Below are 13,748 nucleotides of genomic sequence, written 5' to 3' on the forward strand. Positions count from 1 at the left end.
TTTACAGCTGACTCCCAGAAATCTCTGTCTCAACATTAAAATTCAAAACAATCCATCGTCCTCAATAACACCAAACCCGCTCCTCTGGTGTTTCACATCACAACAAATGACATCACAAATCAGTTCATGACTTCTAAGAGAAACCAGTCTTCTTCAACTATTCCTTTCACCAACCCTCATACGTCACTTCCCATTCATCAACAGTGCTTCTCTTTCTGTTACCTTTTCATTTGTTCAGAAAATATTTATGAAACACCTAAGTGTGTTGGGAATATCATGTTACACAACAGTGAACAAGATGTGGTCCCTGCCCTCAAAGAGCTTAGCTTAATTCACACTGTCACCATGTCTCCCCAGCCTATTACAATAGCCTCCTAACTGGTGCATCTCTCCAATCTACCATGTTGTGGCCCAATGACCTTTCATTATTGAAAACTGAGCTTAGAATATGTCTCCTGTGCTCAGAGAGGTCTGGTTCTGAATACCTGCCCTTAAGCTGGTTAGTTGTGTATGCTGTGCAAATTAACTAAAAAAATTTTCGTGTGACTGTCCTTTTATGTGACCTAGACATCAGGTAGCTCAATAAATATTAGTTAATATTAGTAAAATGAAAATTTGACCGGATGACTAGCCAGCTTACATTTCCTTTGTGAATCTTTACCGTGGATAAGATAAAGTCCAACCTCTTTGGCACAGGGTACGAGAACCTTAATGACCCAAGAGAGGATGAATTTGCTTTTATTTTCCTCCACCCTCACACTCCCGCCATGTGTTCCCACCATACTGAATGACTTGTACTGAATGTACCTGTTACAGTCTTCCTGGCCTCTGTGCCCTTGCACATTTTGTTCTTTCTGCCTAGAATGCTCTTTTCTTGGTCATTGTGGACTCCTGATCATCTTTCAATTCATCCAGCAACATTTATTGGCCATTTATAATTTTCCAGACACTGCATTAGGCATTCAGGACTCAATATTTTATAAGGCATTGTAGCTGTTCAGGAGATCCTTACAGTTTAATGAGAGAAGCAGCCAGTAAGCAGGTCATTACAATACCAAAGGATGCGAGCCGTGATGGGCAGAGGAGGACAGAGGAAAGTTGTTTACCTTGGATTCGGAGGGTCCTAGAAGATTTCTGGGTTGAGGAGATGCCTGAGCTAAGTTTTAAAAGAGGAGATGGAGGAGAGGAAGAGAGAGTATAGTCTGTGCTTTTGAGGAATTTTGCTGTATAGGGGGACAGAGAAATAGGGTACAAACTCTTGGAGGAAACTGGGTGAGAGGTTATTTTTTTTAAGATAGGAAATACAAAAACATGCTTGTATACTGATGTAAATGACCCAACTGACCCAATATAGAGAAGTAGTAATTGATGGCAAAATGAGAAGGGAATAATTGAATCACTTTGCTGTACACCTGAAACTAACACAACATTGTAAGTCAACTATATCTCAATTTTTAAAAAATGAGAGTGGAGAGTTGCTAAAGTGCTAGCTTCGAGAAGACAAAAGAAGACAGGATCCAATGTGCAAGTAGAGGGCTTGGCCAGAGATTGGAGCATGGGGGAGGGGCAGGCTCATCTGCAGTAACCTCATGTCTGCCTTCTCCTCTGGTGTACTCCTTTTCATCTTTCTAGAAGTCCTTATTACCATTTTCCCAGCAGGGATAGGATTTTAACCATACCTCTGTATGCAGAAGGCTCTCAAAAATTTATCCTTGGAATGAATAATGAATGACGAATGACCTAGATACTGTACCAGCATGTGCAAACCTAAAACACAAAACTTGCTGTCCAAAGGAAAGAATAATTGAATTACAAATTATCCTTTGGAACACACTTATTCCTAAGTTGAAAAGTGCCTTTAAATTTCGTTATTGCCAACAATTTGACTTTTAAGTGGACTTAAATAATTTTGTAACTTTTCTGCAAATTCTATTTACACAATTGTCCACTTCAAAAAATAATTTCGTGTTATGCAGAGTAGCCCTCAAATTTTGATATTTTGAATATTTGCCATGAACTAAAGAAAATATTTCTTAAAGTAGAAAGATTTAATTATGTAATCGTTCATCACAGAAATGTTAATAATAATAAAAGAATTGGAAAAAAGTAATCTGTAAGAGGAAATTACATTAAAATATTTATTAAATTCGATACATCCATGAAATTAATGAGAAAAAGAATAGGCATACTTAATGACACAAAACCTATTTATGACATATATTTAAGTGAAATAAACAGTTTACAAAGCATATGTTCAATATTTATTTTAGAAAAAATATAAATTTAGACATTGAAAAAATTCCTGGAAGGATATATACCAAATTATCACATAATTTCCCCTACATGTTTGAATCAGGGTGGGATTTTTTTCTTTTTTATTCTTGCTTTTCTAAATTTTCTAGGTTTTTTTTGGTGATGAAAATATAGTATTTCTGATTTTTAAATGTTATTTTTAATCAAGAAAAATGCATATTCATTCTGCATAGTCCATCAGCTCCTTCAGTCAACATTATACCTACATGGTCCATAGTTCTCCATCACTAACATCCTTAATAGACCACATTTTCCTGTACCTTTTCCTTTCACAGGCAAAAAGCAGTTAACTCCCATGTTAAATCTCTTCTGAAGCAAAAGACTGTCCACACAGTGTTAGCATTCATCTGGGAGGAGTGTAATGGTGTGACAAATATTTTCTATTTTCCATTCCAGACCAGGAAATTTACAGGTGGTCTGGGTATGTCAGGAGTAAATATTCATGATCAGTGGGTATCTTGACTATCCTGAAAAATGCTCTGTGGAAGTGTGACTGTTTCTTCAGGTGGTAAATTATTACTCATTTATCATCTCAGAATATTTCATTTTCTCCAATGCAAGTGTGATGCTTAAAAAATAGCCTTTGGTTTTTTTCAATTGAGGGAAGGGAAGCTTCATTGAAACTGGTGAATGCACTGTGCCTTTAATACAGAATCTATAGCATCTTCACAAAGGCATTGAAGAAATATTACAAAACAGGTGTTAGTGTTTCCGAGCTTGGCTGGTTATAGGTAAAAGTAACTTTTTCAATTTTATGTACTTAATGCCCTCCATCTTAGCCATCCTTAATTTCCACTGTAATCTTCTCCAAAATTAACTTCCAATAGAACACAAGCTTCCTCTCCAAATATAGCCTCCACCAGCACTAAAATAGCAAGCTTTTTTTTCTTTCTTTCTATTTCTTTTTGGTCACAATCAGAGAAGAGAGAATTCAGTAAAATTCTTCCCTTTGAGGAGCATGGTAGCATAATTTGAATCCCTTGGGGAAAATAACAACCCACTCTAGATATGTAGAGGACAGGGGTTTGAACTGTTAATGTTTTATGTGGCCAGTGTGTTCCTTCAGCCCTAGAATGGATTTTGACGATGCAGCTGTGTGGACTTCTCCATAAGTCAGGTGATGGGAAGCAGGCAGGCTGTCAGTTCATCTCACGCTGTACATTTTCATTGGTACTGGGGCCGAGAAGAATGCTGATATATGTGGAATAAAGAAATTTCAAAATAGAACATAAGAATGGAAAGGATCTTCACATTCATGGGGGGGGAGTGCAGAATTATAAATATATGGGGAATAAGTGTCAGAGAGAAAAAAATGGAATAGAACAAGATTACTAGATTAATTAGATGTAGGATGCCCAACTAGCTGAGAAAATATCAGTCCTAGTCAAAGGAAAAGAGGCATAAACTAGAGATTTACAGAGCTTTTTCCACATAAAAAATTAAGAGCAGAACACAGGGGAGGTATGAGACTAGATGCATAATAAACGTTCTGCTATGACACCTCTTTTCACCCTTCAAAGGGAGAATTTTGAAGTGAGCAGGGAACACATACAAAGGGAAATGTAGTTTATTGGAGAGAACGAGGTTTTGGAGAGGGAAAGATTTGAGAGTTGCTTTCCAGCTGTGTCTCATGGGGCAAGAACCCTTACCCCTCCACCTTGTCTTTGCTTTCTCTTGTTTAAAATGAGCAAGTAAACCTCTACCTCCTTGGAGTTTTATTATCTCTGAAAGTAGATGGTATAATGCCTGATATATGATTGATGCTAAACAAATAGTACCTATAATTATTTCAGAGAATGTTCAAGTCTTTAAATATAGCTTCCCAAGAAATGTTTGGTTACTCTGGCTTTGGGGTATGAATAACATAGTGATGCCCCAACACGTTTGTCCAATGTAGCCGATGTTCTTCACTCTTTATGAATAAACCAACGTAATGCACCAGTTAATTGATAAATAATATGTTTTTTCACCAAGCATCATGATTCAGTCTTAAAAGTTGTAAATATATTGTAGATATGTTTTGCTTTTGTTATATAAATTTAGGAGCTAGACAGAGACCAGAATGGAGAAATGGATAAGAAAGCAGCAGAGGGCAGGCTGAGTATGATCACAGTCTTAGGCTCTGGTGTCAAAGAGACCTGGTTTGAAAGACTGGCTCTGCCCAGTTAATGCTCTGTGACCCTGAGCAACTTACTTAAACTGTGTAAGTATCAGTTTCTTCAACTCTATAAATAAACATAGTAGATATTAACTATTGTTATTAGTGATTAAGGCATAAGTGGGTGACCAAGAGTGGAAAGGTAGCAGATCTCAAGTCCTTGCCTTGCCTGGTACAGAGTTGCAGGCTTATGGTAAGAACTTGGAGTGTCCAAAACGGGATCTAAAAGCAGGCATTATGTTTGTAGGTAGAAACATGATTTTCTCTGACTCTTGATTAGGTGTTGAGAGCTCATTTCATATTAAATAAATCACTTTTGAGACTTCTTTTTTTTGCGGTACGTGGGCCTCTCACTGTTGTGGCCTCTCCCGTTGCGGAGCACAGGCTCCGGATGCACAGGCTCAGCGGCCATGGCTCACGGGCCCAGCCGCTCCACGGCATGTGGGATCTTCCTGGACCGGGGCACGAACCCACGTCCCCTGCATTGGCAGGCGGACTCTCAACCACTGCGTCACCCGGGAAGCCCGAGACATTTTTTACATTACTTTTAGGTATAGTGGGATCTACCCAAATGCTGCCTCTGTAAAGCATAGGTCATCACAGGCACATATGCATATTGGTACAAGTGAAAAAGTGACGTGTCATAAGAAAAGTATAGATCAAATATTATGGGAGCTTAAAAGATTATTACTTCCAGTTGGAGGGAATACAAATGTGATTTTTAAAAAAGCTCCCCACACTTTAAACCCAACAAATGCTATATCTGAATATGGGGTCATTGAGACACAAATAAGTTCTGTGCTCCAGTTCAATCAAGGGACAATTGGGTACAAATTGGAACTGTGTCAAAAATAGCACCATAAACCAATATTTGGTTCCTTTTTGATTTAAGGTGAAAGATTGGTTTGTATTCTTGAGTGGCAGTTCCAGTATGTAATATTGGTGGAACGGGCTGGTCAGAAATTTTGGTTCTGATTCAGTTATCTCATATAAGATTAGCCTTAGAGAAGAATGAGCTAATTGTACCAGAACTTCCAAAATATGACAAGGGCTATAAACCAAAGATTAAGCCTTACTAATGATCATTACAGAGAACTGTTCATCAGGCATCACTTTTTGTCAATACTCATCTACATGAAAAGCAATTTGTCCCAAAGACTCAAAACCACTATCCTGCATAATATGACATGTAGTCTATTGTGAAAAAGAAGTACAGTTAGTTAGTTGAATCTGGAACTACATGGGGGTTAAGGGGCACTAACTCCTGCATAGTCGAAAATCCAAGTATTGTTATCTCTGTCTCAAAAACGAAGGAATGATTCACCCAAGGGCAGGAAGCCGAAACAGTTGGATAGAGTCAGGACTCAAACCCTAGTTCTCTTGATTCTACACATTGTGCTCTCTAATGGAACACAAACGTTTCCCCATCCTTACTTAATTTAAAGATCTGTAAAATGAAAATATAGGTACTTTATTTATATTTTAAAATCCGTGTTGTTCAAGGGTCAACTTTATAACCTTACTTGTAAATGGGCTCACTACTCTCAAATAAAATAGTTCTTATTTTGAATGGGGATCAAAATAGCAGATTTTCCTCCATGTGGCAAAACTAAACAGTGAAAAGAATTCCTTTCCACAGACTCTATATTTTTTGTGACCTATGGATTCTTGAACAGTCTGTTGTTGCATACCTATAGTCTCTGTGACTTTAAGATTTCATAACTAAAATTTAGTTCAGACCACTTGAAGTCTCCCTTGTTTAGACTACTTGTTTTTAAATTTTAGTGATGAAAAGAATCAGCTTATTACAGATTCTCTACGCCCATTTCCAGATATTCTGATTCAGTGAGTCTTGGAATCAATATACATCACAGGAGTCAGTATACATGACAAGCAGCGCCAAGCCATTCTGATGTAAGTAGTCCATAGACTGCCTGAGAAACCTGCTATAGATTTACTAAGTTTGATATAATGGCCTCCTTTAATCAAAGATCTAGTAAGTATTTTCTTCCTTCAGTTTCTAGAACACATCCTGTTCCCATTTTCACTTTAAAAAAAAAAAAAAAAAAGGCACTCATTTCTGGGCCAAATCTAGGCCAGGCTGTGAAAGAAAAAAATATTCCTTGTGCACGACTCTTTCTAAATGCTTGACGCTAGTGGTCTTCTAAGTGGTGTGTGTACCCTAAAAGCTACATGAAGTGACTTACTGGGGTGTGGGGAAAAATTAGAATTTCTATTTCTGTTTGCTTTATCTTAAAAGAAAAATTAAACTTCACCAATTTGAATGAATTGGGACAATTGTGTATATGCACTGTTTCTAAATACATGAATTTACACATAGAGGCACACACACTCAAACACTTTTCACTGATAGAAATGAGTAATAAAGAGACTGAGTACCAGCTGCTGTAATCAATAAAGTTCCCATTTCCCTAAATCTTTCAGCATTTATTATTGTCTTGTATCATTGCTTACATTTAATGTATTTATGTCTTCTTTTCCCAATTAGAATGTACACTGGAAGACAGGAACGGGTTATTCAACCCTCTCCCCACACCCAGCACTCAACCCCAAGTTTCCAATTAGTGGGCATTTAATAGCTGTTTGGAGATGAACAAACTTGTCTTATATCTTTGTCTATTAGTTCTTTTTTTTTTTTTGCGGTATGCGGGCTACTCACTGTTGTGGCCTCTCCCGTTGTGGAGCACAGGCTCCGGACGCACAGGCCCAGCAGCCATGGCTCACGGGCCCAGCCGCTCTGCAGCATGTGGGATCTTCCCGGACTGGGACACGAACCCACGTCCCCTGCATCGGCAGGCAGACTCCCAACCACTACACCACCAGGGAAGCCCCTGTCTATTAGTTCTTTAATTTCAAGGTGATGGGCAGTACCACTGACTGTCCTTTCTCATCTCTTTGTTTTCACATGTTCTGTCATCCAGAACTGCTCTTTACTCACATTCCCTTCTGATGAACATATATGTCTTCTCTGTGGCTCAGCTCCAATATGATCTCTTCTCTGCTGGCTTTCCTACTTCCCCAGCTTCAGTTAGCCCCACTTCCTTCCTGGCTTTCCAGAGTAACTGATACATGGCTGTTTCATAGTAACTGCCATGCTGTGTGCACGCCTGAACTCTCTCTGGATTCCAAGTTTACACTCAATGCCTGTTCTTGAATGATTGGTTGAATAATGAATGAAGGAACCAAAAAACTGCCTTTATCCTTTGTCTGTGGATTTTTTAAAAAATCTTAGAAATATGTTAAAAGTCTACAAGAGTAGATAGCATCATCTAATCACTCTAAAGGGATTTTTCACAACAGCTTTTCATTTCAATGTGTGAATAGAGAATTGTTGTGCTAGAGCTAAAAAATTTTAGGCAATGCTTTAGTTCAGTTTCCTTTCAAAGGTAGCAATTTATAAACAATTATGAATGAGAAATGCTCTGAAGAATGCACAAGCACCCGAGTGCTGATGGGTTAATATGGTGATTTCAGGAAGTAAATAGATGAAGGCAACTATAAATAAAAGAATAAGAAATAACCTTAATTAAAGTGCACCTTATTGGAATAGACATTTTAAATGAATCTCTCTCCATGTTTTGTTTATCTAAATGAATATTTGAACCTAGTGTTTGGAAATTTTCTATAAATTGTTCCAATTATTTTTAAACCTCATATTTCCTAGCAGCTGAGAGTGACTCTATCACATTAAGTGCACATTTCCAGAATGATTTCAACTGAGATGTTTTGTAATGTGCTCTGGTTGCTATTCTGTATTCTATACCTAAAACTCTAAAGAGATTTTCAGAACTCTGGGGCCCAGGAAGTGATTAAAAGGCCTTCTTTTATTCTGAAAAAGAGGGACTAAATGTTCTGATCTCTAAAGTTAGTTAATATTTACACCTATCAATGGGAAAATACTTTATTTATTTATTTATTTATTTATTTATTTATTTATGGCAATTCCAGTGATTGAGGTAAGTAATGGGGTTGTAAAAAGTAACTGCTATTCAACACTATTTGTCTCTAATGGAACTGGCACTGAGTAAGAAAATGATTGTCTCATTTCCACGGCCAAATGTCCATTTACTATTGCATAGGATAATGAAAAGTAGGTCTAGGCCACTTATCTGACTCAGGAACATTTAGAAGGGCAAAAATTGCATGTAAATACAAATTTGGTAACATCGACTTCTTTGATGTCTTGTCTGGTGCTTTAAACATCAGGCATCTAACCCTAAATCTCGCTTCGGTAATATATTACCCAACCTCCTCCCATATTTGAAATTAAAATGACGACAAAGTGTACGGGAAGAACAAATAGGAAGTCACAACTGTTTTTTCTTCATTCCAGATGCTGGAAATTCAGATGTTAATAAAACAGAAGTATCCCTTCCCCCAAAGAACTTCTTGTCTGGGGAGACAGGAAATGAAGAAGTAAACACATAAATAAACAAAATCATTTCAAACAATGAGAAATGCCATGACAGAAATTGGATGATATGAGAGAAGATACCTTCTGGGCATGGAGTGGAGGAAGGTGGGTCCTACTTTGATATTATGGTCAGTTTATACCGATTTGAGAGGACATTCAAGCAGAGACTTGGAAGTTTCCTCCCTGTGAGGAACCAAGCAGGGAGAATTCAATTATCAAAGCTCTGTGGTAGGAAGGAGCTAACGTATCTGAAACAGAATGAGCAAGGGATTGGGTACAGTAGGAAAAATAAGCCAGCTAAAGTGGTGTCATTATGTGTATATGTCATGTCACTATACATAATGCCATATTTCTGCCAATAATACATAACCTGAATTTAATCATGAGGAAAGAAAAGATAAACCCAAATTCTGCAAAAACAACTGATGTGTAATCTTTAAAAATGTCAGTAGTGTAAAAACAGTGAAAGATGGAGGAACTGTTCCAGATTAAAAGAGACAAAAAGAAAAAAGAAACAAAAGAAAGAAAAACACAATCAACTGCAATGTTCAATCCTGAGATTGGATACTGGATTGAAGGACATGTGGTTGCTATAAAGAGCATGACTGAGAAATTGGCAAATTTTAAATAGGAAATATTAAATAATATTATGGTATCAAAGTGCACATTTGATCATTGCACATGATCTTAGAGAATATCCTTGTTCTTAGGAAACTCACGCTAAAGTACTTAGAGATACATAAGCATGAGAGAAAGAAAATGTGGCAAAATATTAATGATTAATACATTTGGGTGAAGTTAAGTGGGAGTTTATTGAACTATTATAGTTCTTCTCTACATCTGGAATTAGTTGAAAATTAAAGGGTAAGAAATATCACTCTGGCTGCTGTGTGAATTCTTTTTAAGGAGACAACAGAAGCAGTGAGGTCAGTTAGGAGGTCTCTAAAGCCCTCCATGTGAAAGATAGTAGTGGCTTCAGGTAGGACAATGATAACACATTTATCTTTATCTCATTTTAGGGAGAAATTTCACAATTAAGTATGATGTTAGCTTTAGGTTTTTAGTAGTCATTGTTTATTAGATTCAGGAAATTCCCTTCTATTTTTAGTTTATTGAGAATCTCAGGAATAGATATTAGACTTTGTCAAATATTTTTTCTTCATCTTTTTTTTTTTTTTTTTTTTTTTTTTTTTTTGCTGTACGCGGGCCTCTCACTGCTGTGGCCTCTCCCGTTGCGGAGCACAGGCTCCGGACACACAGGCTCCGCGGCCATGGCTCGCGGGCCCAGCCGCTCCGCGGCATGTGGGATCTTCCGGGATCGGGGCACGAACCCGTGTCCCCTGCATCGGCAGGCGGACTCTCAACCACTGCGCCACCAGGGAAGCCCTTTTCTTCATCTTTTGAGATAACATATGCTTTTTTTCTTTTTTAGTTTATTAAAGTGGTGATTTTCATTGACTGATCTTTAAATGTGAAGCCATCCTTATGTTCCTCAGATAAACCACACTTGATGTCTACTCTCACTGCTAGAACAAGAAGTGGGTTTTGCAAAATAGTAGAATATGAACTCAATTTACAAAATCAGTTGTATTTTCACATATATGCAATGAACAATCAGAAATTGAAATTAAAAAACGCTATTGCAATAGCATTAAATTATGATCTACTTAGTGGATAAATCTAACAAAAGATGTGTAAGACCTCTACACTAAAAACTACAAAATGCTCCTGAGATAAATTAGAAGATATTTAGATAAATGTAGAGCTATACCTTGTTCATGTCTTAGAAGACTCAACATTGTTAAGATGCTAATTCTCTCAAAATTGATCTACAGATTCCAAACAATCCCAATCAAAATTCCAGGATGTTATTCTGTAAAGATTGACAGTCTGATTGTAAAAATCATATGCAAATGCATGGAACCAAGAATAGATAAAACAAATTTGAAAAAGAAGAACAAATTTATAGGACTTGCACTGTTATTTCAAGATTTATTATAAAGTGACAGTAATCAACACAGTGTGCTATCAAAACAAAAATAGGTAAACAGATAAAGGGAGCAGAATAGAGAATCCAGAAATAGATCACAATTTATGGACAACTGACGTCTGACAAAAGTACAAAGGTAATTCCGTGGAGAAAGAATAGCCTTTTCAACAAATGGTGCTGGAATAAGTGGAGATCCATATGCACCTCTCCTCCAAAATGAACTTTGAACTATGTATCACACCGTATATGAAAATTAGGTCAAAGTGAGTTGTAGAATGAAATGTGAGACCTAAAATGATAAAATTTACTGAAGAAAACATGGGTGAAAATTATTGTGACCTTGAGTTGGGCAAAGATTTCTTAGATTCCACACTAGAAATCCTAAACCTGAAAGAAAAAAATGGTAAGTGGACTTCATCAAAATTAAAACCCTTGGGCCTCCCTGGTGGCGCAGTGGTTGGGAGTCCGCCTGCCGATGCAGGGGACACGGGTTCGTGCCCCGATCCCGGAGGATCCCACATGCCGCGGAGCGGCTGGGCCCGCGAGCCATGGCCGCGGGGCCTGTGTGTCCGGAGCCTGTGCTCCGCAACGGGAGAGGCCACAGCAGTGAGAGGCCCGCGTACAGCAAAAAAAAAAAAATAAATAAAAATAAAATTAAAACCCTTATCTCTTCAAAAGATGCTGTTAATAGACTGAAAAGATAGACTAGAGAAAATATTTAGAAGATATATATGATAAATAACTTGTGTCCAGCATATATAAAATCCTCAAAACCCAATAATAATAAAAAACTTGGGCTTCTCTGGTGGCGCAGTGATTGAGAATCTGCCTGCTAATGCAGGGTACACGGGTTGGAGCCCTGGTCTGGGAGGATCTCACATGCCGCGGAGCAACTAGGCCCGTGAGCCACAACTACTGAGCCTGCGCGTCTGGAGCCTATGCTCCACAATAAGAGAGGCCGCGATAGTGAGAGGCCCGGGCACTGTTGTGAAGAGTGGCCCCCGCTTACCACAGATAGAGAAAGCCCTCGCACAGAAATGAAGACCCAACACAGCAAAAATAAATTAATTAATTAATAAACTCCTACCCCCAGCATCTTCTTTAAAAAAAAAAAAAAAAACTTAGTTCTTAAAAAATGATCAAAATATTTGACTAGACATTTCATCAAAGAAGACATAGAGGTGGCAAACAAGCATATGAATAAATGCTCATCATCTTTAGTCATTAGGGAAATGCAAATTAAAATCATAATTGCAAACTTATTAGAATGGCTAAAATTAAAAAGACTGACCATACCAAGAACTGGCAAGGATATGGAAGAATGGGCACTCTCATTCACTTCTGGTGGGAATATAAAATGGTATGCCGTTTTGGAAAATTTCATCAGTTTCCAAAAAAGATAAAGATGCACCTTTTATGATCTAGGCATTCCCCTCATATTATTTATGTAAAAAGAGAGCGTTTGCCCATACAAAGAGTTATACACAAATGTCAGAGCACTTATGATCTCCCCAAACTAGAAATAATTTAAATTTCCATCTACAATGAATGGATAAACAAATTATGGTTTATCCATAAAATAGAAAACTACTTGGTAATAAAAAGGAATGAACTATTGACACATGCAGTGATATTGATGAATCACAAAATAATTATGCTGAGTGAAAGAAGAATACATACTGTCATTTATATAAAATTCTAGAAAATGCAAACTAATCTCTCGTGACAGAAAGTAAGTCAGTGGGTGCTTGGGCATGGGGTTATGGATGGGATGGGAGAGACTATAAAGGATGAGAGGAAACTTTGGAGGTGATGATTTTGCAGTTGTATACATGTGTTGAAACTTTAAAATTGTACTTATTTTTGTACAATTTGTACAAAAATTTTAAATTGTACATTTTAAATACATGCAGTTAATTGCACATCAATTATATCAAATTATGAGGCATGTGTTAAAGCCTCTAATAAAGTATTTTAGAATTTGTAAACCAAAAATGACCATTGAAAAGCTTTCTTATAATTGTATTCATTTCATTTTTCTTAAGAACTAATAAGTGAAATAAAAAGAACTATTTTCTCAAAAGAAAATGCCAGGAAAATTTGGTTATCCCACTAGTTCCTGGGTAGCTGTTTTTACCTTTTAAGGTAGCTGGATCCAGGCATATACCTCCACAGTTTATTCACTGTAAATTTTATTTAGGCTAATTTCTCTTATACTCCCACATATTGCTAAAAGTTTTATTGCTTCTTCATCTCTGATAATTGCTAAAATTTTATTGCTTCCTACAACTATAATCAGAGTCAAGTATAGCCAAGTGACATGAAGTCGTGCTATGTGTCAGTCACTGTTTCAGTAAAAATTCCTTACTTCACTGATAATCATCTGAAGACACTCTGTCAAATTTAACTATAACTTCTTTATGGTTGGATCATCTTTAATCATTTATAATGTAGAAATAAGAAAAAAAAAGTCTGATATCTTTAGCCTCAGTATGCTATCAAAATGAAAAATGTCATATAAAATGTACTTAGAAAATTGCCAATCATCACTCAGCCAGTGGTTTTTAACACTGTTATCCCTTTCTCATTGTATCTCAATGAATGTCCATCCATATGTCTGTCTATGAGCATCACTCTCCTAGGTGTCTGTTTCTAGAAAGAGCGAACTATAAAACATCCCAAGGTAAACAAACAAACAAAAAAACCAAGAAACAAGAAGCAGCTAGTAAATGATGGAGCTGAACTTCAAACCCTCTCTACCTGACCCCAAAATCTGTGTTCGTCACCATTCTAGTGCTCTGCTCCCGACAAATGCCAACCAATGCCCTGAAATACAGTATAATAGATTCTCA

Source organism: Mesoplodon densirostris, chromosome 12 (genome assembly GCF_025265405.1).
Source record: "Mesoplodon densirostris isolate mMesDen1 chromosome 12, mMesDen1 primary haplotype, whole genome shotgun sequence".
Lineage (NCBI taxonomy): Eukaryota > Metazoa > Chordata > Mammalia > Artiodactyla > Ziphiidae > Mesoplodon > Mesoplodon densirostris.